Source organism: Phaseolus vulgaris, chromosome 3 (genome assembly GCF_051622355.1).
Source record: "Phaseolus vulgaris cultivar YP4 chromosome 3, ASM5162235v1, whole genome shotgun sequence".
NCBI classification, from domain to species: Eukaryota; Viridiplantae; Streptophyta; class Magnoliopsida; order Fabales; family Fabaceae; genus Phaseolus; species Phaseolus vulgaris.
Window position 1 is genome coordinate 7,293,122 of NC_143500.1, and position 11,967 is coordinate 7,305,088.

Below are 11,967 nucleotides of genomic sequence, written 5' to 3' on the forward strand. Positions count from 1 at the left end.
CTTTTAATTTTTATTGAAGTCAAATATTTTCACAATCACTATCGTGACAATATATGATGTTTCATCACCAAATGGATCATGACACGAGGTTAATGTAAATTAAATCATAATAGATAAAAAGACTGAGATTTTTATTTTTTAAAACTCTTCAATATAATATTATATATCACCAGTTTTATAATTGTTAAGAAAATATATTAAATAACTGTTTTTTATTAAATGCATGCTTACTTTTTTAAGTTGCTTGTTCATTTTAGTGTATTTTTTATTTTTATCTATAAAATAAATTTTAATAATTTTTAAAACATCAGTTGTCGAAAATAATATTGTCATAATTTAGAATATTTTAATATTAATATGATTGATATTAAAGTATATTTCATTATTATGATTTGTAATTATATCTAACTTTGTTAGTATGGCTTTAATTTTTTAATCATTATCTTCCTTTCCGAGGATCTTATCTGAAAAAGGTATTGCTTTCATAATTAATTATTATTATTATTTGAACTTTATAATAATTATTTTCCGAAAAAAAAAATCTTATGATATTGTTTTCTTAACACGAGTGGTGAGCTTTACTTAATTATAATACTACAGAGTAAATATATGCACCAAACTTAAAATATTAAAATATTTATAATAAATATAAATATAGATTAAAATATTATTTTTAACGTAGAAGGAAAACATTCAAGACTTAAAAAAATGTCTAAAACGTTAATACAAACAAAACAAATTAAGAACAGTAAAATATACATTCTTAAAAAAAGATCAGAGGCACATAGAAGGAGGAGAAAATACTATCTGATTTGTTAATGGGAGCTCACTAATTGTTGATGGTGTTTTTGTTAATTTATAAACCACTTCTTAATAAAAAAAAATCAGTAAAAACAATTAATAAATTTCAATCAATAATAATAGAAATATGTCAACAATAGCTACAAATTGCAAATTCCTTTATAGGTCAAGTTACCTAAATGAAAATAAATTTCACCCATTTTGTGACTCATCCCTATACGCATATTATGTGATTTTTTTTATTTTTTTTGTGATGCCACATAATAAACATATACCATATTTATTATATTGAATAATCGTATTAAATTTAACAATATAATTAAATTTTTATATTATATTTAATAATCAATTTATGTACTTACAAATGATAGGAAGACAAATATGCTTATGATGTTTATCTCATTATTTCATAAGAGCAATTTCAATATCATTTATTGTTATTGCTTGATAAACATTTACCTATTTTTATTGGGTATTAACAATTTGAGTACAATCACATCTTACAGAGTTCAATATGGTGTTCAGTGTGACAATTTCAGCACTCTATTCCAATTTCATGGTACAATAATCACCATGTGTCACATGCTTTGATGTACACCCAAAAATTTCGACCAACATATTTAATAAAATTTATTTTAGACACAAATTAAAATAGAGCTTAACCTACTAGGTTTTAGTCAAAGGTAAATAAAAATGTGATTTTTTTTGTGTGTGATTTGAAGATATTCTATTAAAAGTGGTAGTGTAAATCTTTTCGAAAATATATAATATATAATATATTGGATATATATAATAATATTGGATATTAGGTTTTGCTTCTATACATGGCAAAAATATAATGCCTACGGTTATGATTTCACTTTATATACAACAAAAATATCACATCAAAGTTTAAACACGCCAAGTACCTGATAAACAATAGGTAAAGATAAAATAAATTATTTTGTAGTAAAACTTATTAGACCTATACGAGTATCTAATAGTTTTTCTAATAATTTGATAAAGGTTTTTTTTTATGCATTTTAAACATGGTTAAAAGAGCATAACGTTTTTTAATAGAGATACTCAACGATCTTTAGATATATGATTTAAAGTTGTTTTTTACGCAATAACTCCTCTGAAAGTTTATTTGTTTCGTTATCTAAGAAGAGAGTACACCTAGCTTGTGAGATATTGCTTAAAGAAGAGAAGAGCATTTAATGCAAACATGAAGTGCATTTAATGCATTTTCTATATCCAAGTTGCTCGGACATAAGGAGTTTAAGTGAGTTTGAAGTTACTCAATGGCCAAAAAAAAACTTTATCCAATAAGAGATAGGTACACCCAACTTTTAGGATGCTGCTTAGAGAAGAGAAGAGCATTTAATGCATACATGAAGCACATTTAGTGCATTTAATACAATATCAATTAATTCAAAATATTGTATGATCTATTCATCCATGATTGAGAAGAGTGAGAAAGATTAACTTCAATCCCAATTTTATCAATTGAATTCTTTTAATCATTTACTTTGTTTTCCTTTAATTTTCATGCAAATTTATTCTTACAATTCCAATATCTTCTCAATTAATTTTTTGCACATCGTTCAATATTTAGTTAATGTTATACATTAAAATTTTAAAAGAACTATTATTCCTTGTGGGTTCGATATTAATCTTTTGAAGACAAATTATTACTTATGACTTGATACACTTGTCGAATTAGGTCAACAAAAACTCTATAAATAAAATTGATTATATGGATGAAGGAGATGGAATAAAATAGATGATATTGAAAAAAGACAAAAAAAAAGAGTTAGACTTAGAGTAGTTATCTATTTTCGGTTTTTTAGTTTCTTTGTTTTGACTTTTCCAATTCCTATGAAAGTTCTTCCCTTTTTTTTGTCTCTTTGTTCTTCATTTCTTTTTTGTTTTATCTTCTTCATTTTAGTATTTCACATTTTAAATTGATTTCAATTTTTTGCATTTGGGTTAATTGCGAAAGTGAATCATCATGTATAACGATTGTCTATGCAATGTTTCTTTGTTCAACTTTATAAAGTTTCATTGTCGATTGAAGTATTTATCTAAAGAATGTACAAAATGGTTAGCTTGTATGTTCTTTGTTAACAAGGATTCCAAATTTGGGTTCTTGTGAATTGAAGTGAAGAACATTAAGCATGATTCATGTTTTCAGTTTTCTTCAACCCAAAATCAGATTTTATTTTCGTACTTCATTTTAAGTTTTTTGCACTTTAATTTTCCAACACTTAATTTCTTGCAATTTAAATTTTCAGCAATTTGGTTTTTATGCACTTACTTTTCAATAACTTTAATTGTTCAAAACTTTAATTTTCTACAATTTACATTTTTAACACTTTACCTTTGAAGAAATTTATGTTTTTTGTCATTTACATTTTTTTGCAATTTATGTTATTGTTCATCTTCAATTTCCGTTATACGGTCTCTTAGGCGATTGCTCTCAGATTGTTTGATAGTTAAGTGAATGTTTACATAGGACATGTTAGACGTTCTAGTTCATGATTGCATGTTAGATTTTTTAGCATGATTGTTTAAAATTTTTCTGCATAATTCATTCTACATAAAACTACATTAGACAATCTGATTTGCGATTGCATGTTAGACGATCTATTGTAGTTACGTTTTTCATGCTTAAAGTTTTTTGTATAGACTTCACTACTTTGCATTTATACAATTCTTTTTACATGTCTTGTTTCAATTCCACTTTTCCCCCTTTAGTTTGTATACAAAAAGATTTCACACAACTAATTCTGATTGTTACACGTATCTCTTTGGAGATTCGATCTAAGTTAGCCCTATATTATATTAGGAGGAACTTAGTTTTATTTTGATAATTAGATGCAAGTAAACAAGATTTATTAATGTTTTGTGAGTCTAATGGCATACACCATAATTTCTTTTCACCAAGAACACCACAACAAAATGGGGTTGACAAAAGAAAGAATAAAAATCTCCAAGAGATGGCAAGAATCATGCTCTATGAGAAATGTTGATATAAATAAGGATGAGGAAGAACCTGTTGAAGATAAAGAAAAATAGAAAAAAGAAATAAACACAAGAAGCATGACAAGAAAGAATAAAGAAAAAGAGATAAACGGGAGAGGAGACTCCAAGCCATGGAGGAGAAAATTAGAAGACATGTACATTTGTAGTTTCTTAGTTTTTAGATAAACTTGAGAGAAGCTAGAACTCCATGCTTTGAACATGAAAGGCATTAGAAAAATGCTTGAAAGTGAGAAGTGTCTATGGGAGCTTCTAAACTACCACAAGTCACTTTTAAGTGAATAAGGGGTAGTTTAACTCTTCCACTTTTTCAAATGTAATCACTTCTCTCCCTATATTTAAGGATCTACCTATGTACACTCTCCAATTTCAAGGGATTATCATGTACTAATCATGTTTAGGAGAGTTAATTGTTGATTAGTAAAGTTAACTGATTTTTGTTGTCTCTTCAACTCCTAGGCCAAGCTTCCTTTCTATAAAAGGAACACTCTTCCATTTGTAAACTCACCCTTGAATATTGGATTAAATTCTCTTTGTGACTTCATATTTGAAAGTCTTAAGAGTTCTTTTCTCTTTTTATCTTAAGAAACTTTTCAGAGTGACAAATGTCCATGCACTTATCCTTTTATTCTTCATTGAAGGTGGTGTGTTTTTCTTCATTGTCTAGTCTTAATCCATTTTTGCTTTCATTTCTTTACTTGTTCTTGTTTTTACTTTGAAACTAATGTAAATCGAAATGGGTTTCTCCATGGAAACACATGATGCTTAAAAAATCATGAAGTTTCTTTTCTCCACATTTCCTTGAGTTTATCAAGATCTATTCTAAGGTTTACATGAAGTGGTCATCCAAGATAGAATCAACCCATTATAAGGGGGTGTTATCACATTTCAAGTAAGTGTTCTTCGAGAATGAGTATAAAACTCATTTTTATTTGGATGTGATTATTGGTTCTTTCTTATGTTCTTGATTTGGCCAAATGCTCTTTTTGAATACATTACTTTATTAATCAAGTTATTGTATCCATATCTTGTTATTAATACTCAATTTTTTCTATGTAAATAAAATTTGTTTCTAAAAAAAATAAAAAAGAAAAGCAGTTGAAAATAAAATAAATGAAAGTGAAAAAAATTTAAAAAATAAAATAAAAAATAAAGTAAGAACACTACAAGAAAAACATGATGTTTCGTGGGCCAAAAACCAACGAAAATAGGCAAAAACTGACACATAAGCGTCGGATTTACGTGGGTCAACAATCCCACAAAAAAAACCATAGAAGCAAATGAACATAATCGTCTGCCAGCGAAACATTGAATGGGCCAAGCCGACGAAAAACGGACAAAACTTTTGTCGTCCAGGCCGGCATAAAAAGGACGCAATTGTGGTGGCTTATGCGTGGGCCAAACTGACGCAGATTTATAAAATCGCCTATGTGTCGGTTTTGCCGACGAACTGGAAAATAAATAAAAAATGACATCAGACTTTGTGTGGGCCTAACCCATGCAAAAGCCTACACATACATTAATACATTAATTAATATAAAAAAATAAGAACTTGCGTGGGCTTGACCGATGCCTAAATGGCAGCAAAAAAATCATTTTGTTTAGCCATTTTACCCGATAAGACAACAAATACCAACCAAATCAAATTCAGAATTCAACATAACAAATTGCTATCATTCACACCACATTCACAATACAAAAATCATTCAAATAGTTAAACAAAGTCATTCAAATAATTTGATCCATCCAAATATTCAGAGTGGATATGAATACTTAAAAAAAAACTTAAAATTAAAATTGTACTTTACAATTTAACTAAATGTAATCAAACTTAAAATGTTGGATAATTCAATCACATAAAAGAATGTAAATGAAAATATAAAATGGATCTCACTGTGAAAACCTGTAAAAAAATACAAACAATATAAATAAATAAATGTAAATAGCTAAAATACTTAGTACATAATAAAAATGTGAATTAATTAAACTCATAGTCTGGGATGCACTTTAAGGGACATGTTGGTAATTATGCTCTAGATCATACTCGTGGTCGAATTGAGTAGTGCTAGTGGAAACATTTTTGTCACGTTCCATTGAGATAAAAGCTTTTCCTTTATAACCTTCATTTTATCCTCCAAGTGTGCATACTTTTGACCCCATATACTAAGTTCAGCACGAAGCATTTGATTTTCAATCACATGATCAAATTGTGAAGTGCTGGAAATAAAGGGTTGAGTGAGGGAAGAGAATCCTTGGCGGAAGTTAGCAACCAACTCTGTCGTACCATACACTCGATCTCTAGCCTTTCCTCCGGCAGCTTCCTTCCAAGTTTGAAGCTTTGTTGCAGATCAAGTCGATGGACATCATTGCTAGAGTCCTGAGAACTATTTACTTGAAGGGCCCTCAAGCGCTCATGATAGTTTTCCTACATAGGTAATTATGAGATGAAAATGTTAGGAAATTAAAATATAAATATAAAAAACCTAGTAGAATAACTTACATAAGTTTCACAAGCACGTGTATCAACCCAATCACCCTTCTTGTTTGTGTGGGTGGCCATAAATAGTTCATCAGGTTCTGGAGGACGACCATATTGACGTTCCTAATAATGTTGTACAATTAGAAGCAGTATAGGTTGCAAATGTAAAATGAATTTCATGTAAGGCAGTGATAAGTATTTGTATGTGATTTTTGACTTGTGGAGTGCAGTGCTCCACCACGAGTTGAATCCCTATTGACTTTATTCTGAGTTGATTTATCTTTGAACTGTTGTGAATCCCAATAGTTCAGAAGCTCAGTCCATGCCTACTCGCCTATCCAAGTAGGTCAGACACCCTTTGCCTTAACTTTGGTTAACATGTCACAAAGTCGTTTTTTGACTTTAGACTCATAAACCTTTTTAATATGTCAATCATCCTTAGGTTCCCAAGTGTCTCTACTCTATTAAAAACAAGAAAATAGTTTGTTTCAGTTTTCCCATTTTGGTTGATTTATATGAAATTGTAATTAAAAATTAAAATTACCTGAAAGTCACTCCACCATTTCAGTTTGTCCTCCACAGGCATGGCATCATAATAATGATATGGACCTCTAAATTGAGACCGAATGCAATGTCCAATGGTGTCAATAGCAAAATGATTTGGCGTCCAACTACAATACAAAAAAATCAAATTACAGACATTGTAATATAAAGATAAAATTAAATATAAATTTAGGATGACATACCCTCTACCAAGAAGTCAAATGATAACCCTACCAGTAGGGTCACACTAGACCTCCTTAGGGGGGAGGGTCGTGCTCTAAAGCAGCAGCAACACCATGCTCAACATGGTTAGAGAGGCCTTGCACAAACTCAGTCGTAGTCGGGACAGAGGGAGAAGATGTGGTGTGGACAATGGGATAAGGAGTGGTCTGCACAAATGTATCAGGGGTGGGCTGCAGAAATGTACCAGGGGTGGACTATAGAAATGTACAAGGGGTAGGCTGGAGTGGAAAACTCCAAGTCTGGTGGAGTGGTGCAGGGACACTCTGATGGTAAGTCAGAATAGAGAATGATGGCCCTGGTGGTATTGGAATACTAGGAGGGTGTGAAGATGATGAAATATGTGTGTGATGAGGTGATATAGTGGGGTGTGGATAAGCATACCGAAATTCTCCATGCCTAGAGGATGAGGGGGTGGAGGAAGACGGGCTAAAAGACGGTGTCGAGGAATGAGATGAAATATATGGACTACCAGGATCAGACGATGGTAAAATACCAAAATAAGGGATGCTTCCTAAGTCTATAGCTAGTTGTTTGTGCATCAATGTAGAAACTCTACATCTCGGCTGTCCACGCCTAACAATCTTACCATCCTTCCCTCTAGTCTTAACCATTTTTCCTGAAAAATTATTTGTTCATAATATTAGTATAATTATATAATGATAATATGTTTGTTTATAGTTTATTAAAAATAATATACGTTAGTAATCATTGTTATCAAAATCATCTTAATAGTCATTACCTACGTGATGTTAAATAATCTTGGTTTAAAAGCTCAATCTTCTTTGGATAATAAAATTGGTTTGTTTTTTTTAAGAAATTTTGGACCCAACACTTATTTTAACCTAAAAGCCAAAACTCAAAAAGCCACTCATGAAACACATGAATCACCTTTTCTCCTCACCGACTGCACGTAACACAAAAAAAAATCACTCACTCTCTCATGCACTCTGCATGCTTTCTCTTTACACACACATCACGCCACTCTCACTCACTCTCACTCACACATATATTCATTCATCTCCACACTCACTCAAAGATTTCCATTCATCACTCCTCACTCACTCACGTAGCATGCACACTCTTCTTCTCCTTCACCCTCATTCCAACTCCTTCACTCTAGAGATTATTTTTCTTCTTTATGTCTATCTTGGGCTCACTTTAGAAAATGGTGAGTGTTCTCTCTTTTATTTTTTCTCTTACTTTCTTTTGCACCCAAGCTCCAAATTGGCCAATTTTTATGGGTTTTTTTTTTATGTGCCAATTTTTTTTATGCAAGTGGCCACCAATTTGTGGCTCACGTAGCATGCTAGTACAAGTGGGCCCCCTCTTATATGTCAATCTTATACATGTGGGGTCCACATTGTTTTATGATATTTTCTAAAACCGTTTCTTTTTGCACCTCCAATATTTTCTAGAATCCCATATTTTTTAAAATACTAAAAATACTTTTTTATTTTATTGATATTTTTATTTTGGAATGGGTGATATTTCTAGATTCTATAATCTAGAGTGCATTTTTTTTTAAGAAAAAAAAAATTGGATTATAGAATCCAAATTTTACAATCTGATATGTGTAAATAGAAAAAATACATTTTGGATTGGAGAATCCAAAAGGTATTTGCAGATCTATAAATACTTTTCGAATTCTACAATCTATAATATATTTTTTTAAGAATAAAAAGATTTTTTTGCCTTGCCTATGGAGTGTCAGGATAGTCTATGGAGGTGTAGGAAGAAACATACCTTTAATACAAAATAATAGGGCAAATTCTTCCTGCACCATATCAATTTCAACATGCACCCAATCTGCTATTGAAAATGATAAAAATATACCTACAAAATAATGAAAATAACCTTGAATAAAATGAGGGTCTGAATAAAAAATTACTTTTTGACTCTTTTCAGGAAATATTTTGGATTTAGATTTTTGGAACATATTTTTGAATTCTAAAAATTCTTATCTGGAATGTATTTTCAGATTTTGTGTTCCAGATTTTTTTCCAGAATGTATTTTTTACTTTTGAATAATATTTATTAAATTATGAATTTTCAAATCCAAAATAAAGAGTAATATTGGAAATTTGAAAAGATGATAGGGTAGAGGTTAAAATTGATATGGTGCGTGAAGAAGTTTTCAAACAATAATAGTTGTGTTTAAGTGGCCCAATTTCATTTTTTTACCCATTTTATTACTAGACTTTCTCTTTTATAGTTTTTTTTTTGTTATGCACTAATGATAAGATGTGTCTAAAATTGTTTTTATTGGAATCCTTTGAATTATAGTAGATATTTTTAATTGATTGATTTTTCTCAACATGTTAAAAACACTTAAACTTTTCTACTGTTTTGATTTTGTTTTTATTTTTCTATATTGTTTTGTGAAGATAAACTATGTTTTCAAAATATTATTTCTTTTTCAAAAGTTTTATTTGTCTATTTTGTTTTGGGAAGATAACTATGTTTTCAAAATATTATTTCTTTTGAAAAGTTTTGTTTATTCTCATTTATCTATTTTGTTTTGTAAACATAAACTATGTTTTCAAACTATTCTTTCTTTTTAAATTTTTTGTTATTAAAGTTTTTGTTTTTCTGTTTACACTAAAAGAAAAGTTGTAATTAGCTGCCAAAAAAAGTGAGGGCCAAGTAAGGGACATTATTAGTGTCCCCAAATCCTACATAATTGAGACACAAAATTAAATATTAATTATAGTGTGGACAAAGAGGTTTTAAACGGACACTAAAATCATAAATAAAAATAGTTGTGTCCCCTAGAGTCCCCACTAATTCATTAGCAACCTTTGAATTAGTGTCAACTTAATGGGACACTAAATTCACTCTAAGTATCATTTAGTGTCTCCCTTTTACTTTTTGTGTGGGTTTTTTGGGGAGGCTAATATTATTATTTCTTGTAGTGTTAGAAAAATCATCTTGTTATTTCAAAAAAATCAATTTGTTAAGTGAAATCAACTTGTTATTTCGAGTTATCAACTTGTTGAATTTTAACTGTTTTCTATTTTCATATAAAAATTGTATTCAACAGTTAAACAATTTTATTTTTCACAAAATTCTTATAAAATAGTTTATCTGTAACTTCAAAAGGTTAATGAATTTTATTCAGAAAGAATAGAGAGCCTTTGTTCTGAAATCTCAGATAAACTCTTTTGTGTTCTTGTGTTGGTGAAGCATGTGCATATGAGGTTTTATAGTAGTAGTGTTCTTTGATGTTTCTCATGTGTTTTCAATCCCTCTATACAATTTTTGTATTGTGTTGGGGAAACTTAGATAGGGATTCTATTTTCTACAACAAGTTGTATTTTTTTCTGTATTAAAGTTATTGTAGGGTTCAAGAACTTATTTCCTTATTTATGTTTTTTTAATCTTGTGTTTTTTAGTGAATTCTCAGCTAGTATGATTGAGGACTAGATGTAGCTCTTGTGGTAAGAGTGAACTAGTACAAAAGATTTGTGTGATTCTCTCTATTACTCTCTTTACAATTTTTTTTTTGTTGGGTCGTTTTCAGTATTTTAATTGGCTTAAAAAATATAAAACTGTTTTATTTCTTTTATTTTTACTTGTTGAACACTTTTATAATCTCTTGAAAGTAAGAATCAATTAATTGATATTACAAAGATTTTGAAACCAACTTCTATTTTTTGCCAAAATCTTTTAAAAACAATTTATCCCTCTCTCTTATTTTCGACCAAAAATTATAACAATTGACATCAAGAGCAAGGTTTTTAAGTGTTATTCAAGTTTCAATCCTATATGTTTTTTAAATGGCTGAAATCTACCTTGTGGTGAGGGTGCTTCCATAAACAAACCACCCTTATTTTGTGGTATTAATTACCAATTCTCGAAATTCATTATGATTTTTTGTGTGGAATCAATAGATAGAGGAATTTAGGATGCAATTATAAATGAGCCTTATATATACCAAAACATGAGGTTAATAATAATAGTATTGAAAAACCATGGTTAAAATGGACTGAGACTGAGGGCAAGAAAACACAATATGATTGTGTTGTCAAAAAACATTATAACATATGCATTAAAAATGATGATCTTTCCGGATTTCTCAATGTTCTTTAGCTAAGAAAATGTGGGACATATTTGAAGTCACACATGAAGGGACAACGAATGTGAAAGAGTAAGGAAACATGCATTGATCGAAGAGTACGAGCTCTTCAAAATGTAAAAGAATGACACAATTGCAGATGTGCAAAAGAGATTTACAAACATTGTAAATAATCTCATAGGTCTCGGAAAAACCTTTGACAAGGAAGAATTGAACATCAAAGTTCTAAAAGGCTTGGACAAATCATGATAGCCAAAGGTGACTACGATTACTGAATCAAAGGACCTGACCATGTTGACTCAACTACTTTGTTTGGAAAATTGAGAGATTGGAAAATTGAGAGAGCATGGAATAGAAATGAACATATTGAATGAACAAGAAAGTGGAGAAAAGCAAGATAAAGGAATTGCTCTGAAACTTGTTGTTCAGAAAGCAACACACTGAAACATTAAACATTAAACTTGTTGACCAAGAAATTTGGTAAGCTTCTGAAAAAGAGGAACAAGGATAAGGTACAATCAACAAAGATGTTTAATTAAAAAAACAATTAGCTAATTTTAATTTCTCTAACTATACTTGTTTTGGGTGTGGAAAAGAAGGATATATCAAGATTAAATGTCCAAATGTTTTAAGCAAAAAAAAAAAAAAAGGTTTTGATAGGAAACAAGAGAAAAGAGGAAAGGCAAGGAGTGCAAGTTCTTTTTCATCTAAGACTTTTGAAAATTATAGTTAGATGCTTGATGCATTTAAAGAAACCCATGAGAAAGCTAATAAATTGACTCTTTCAAACAATAAACTAGAA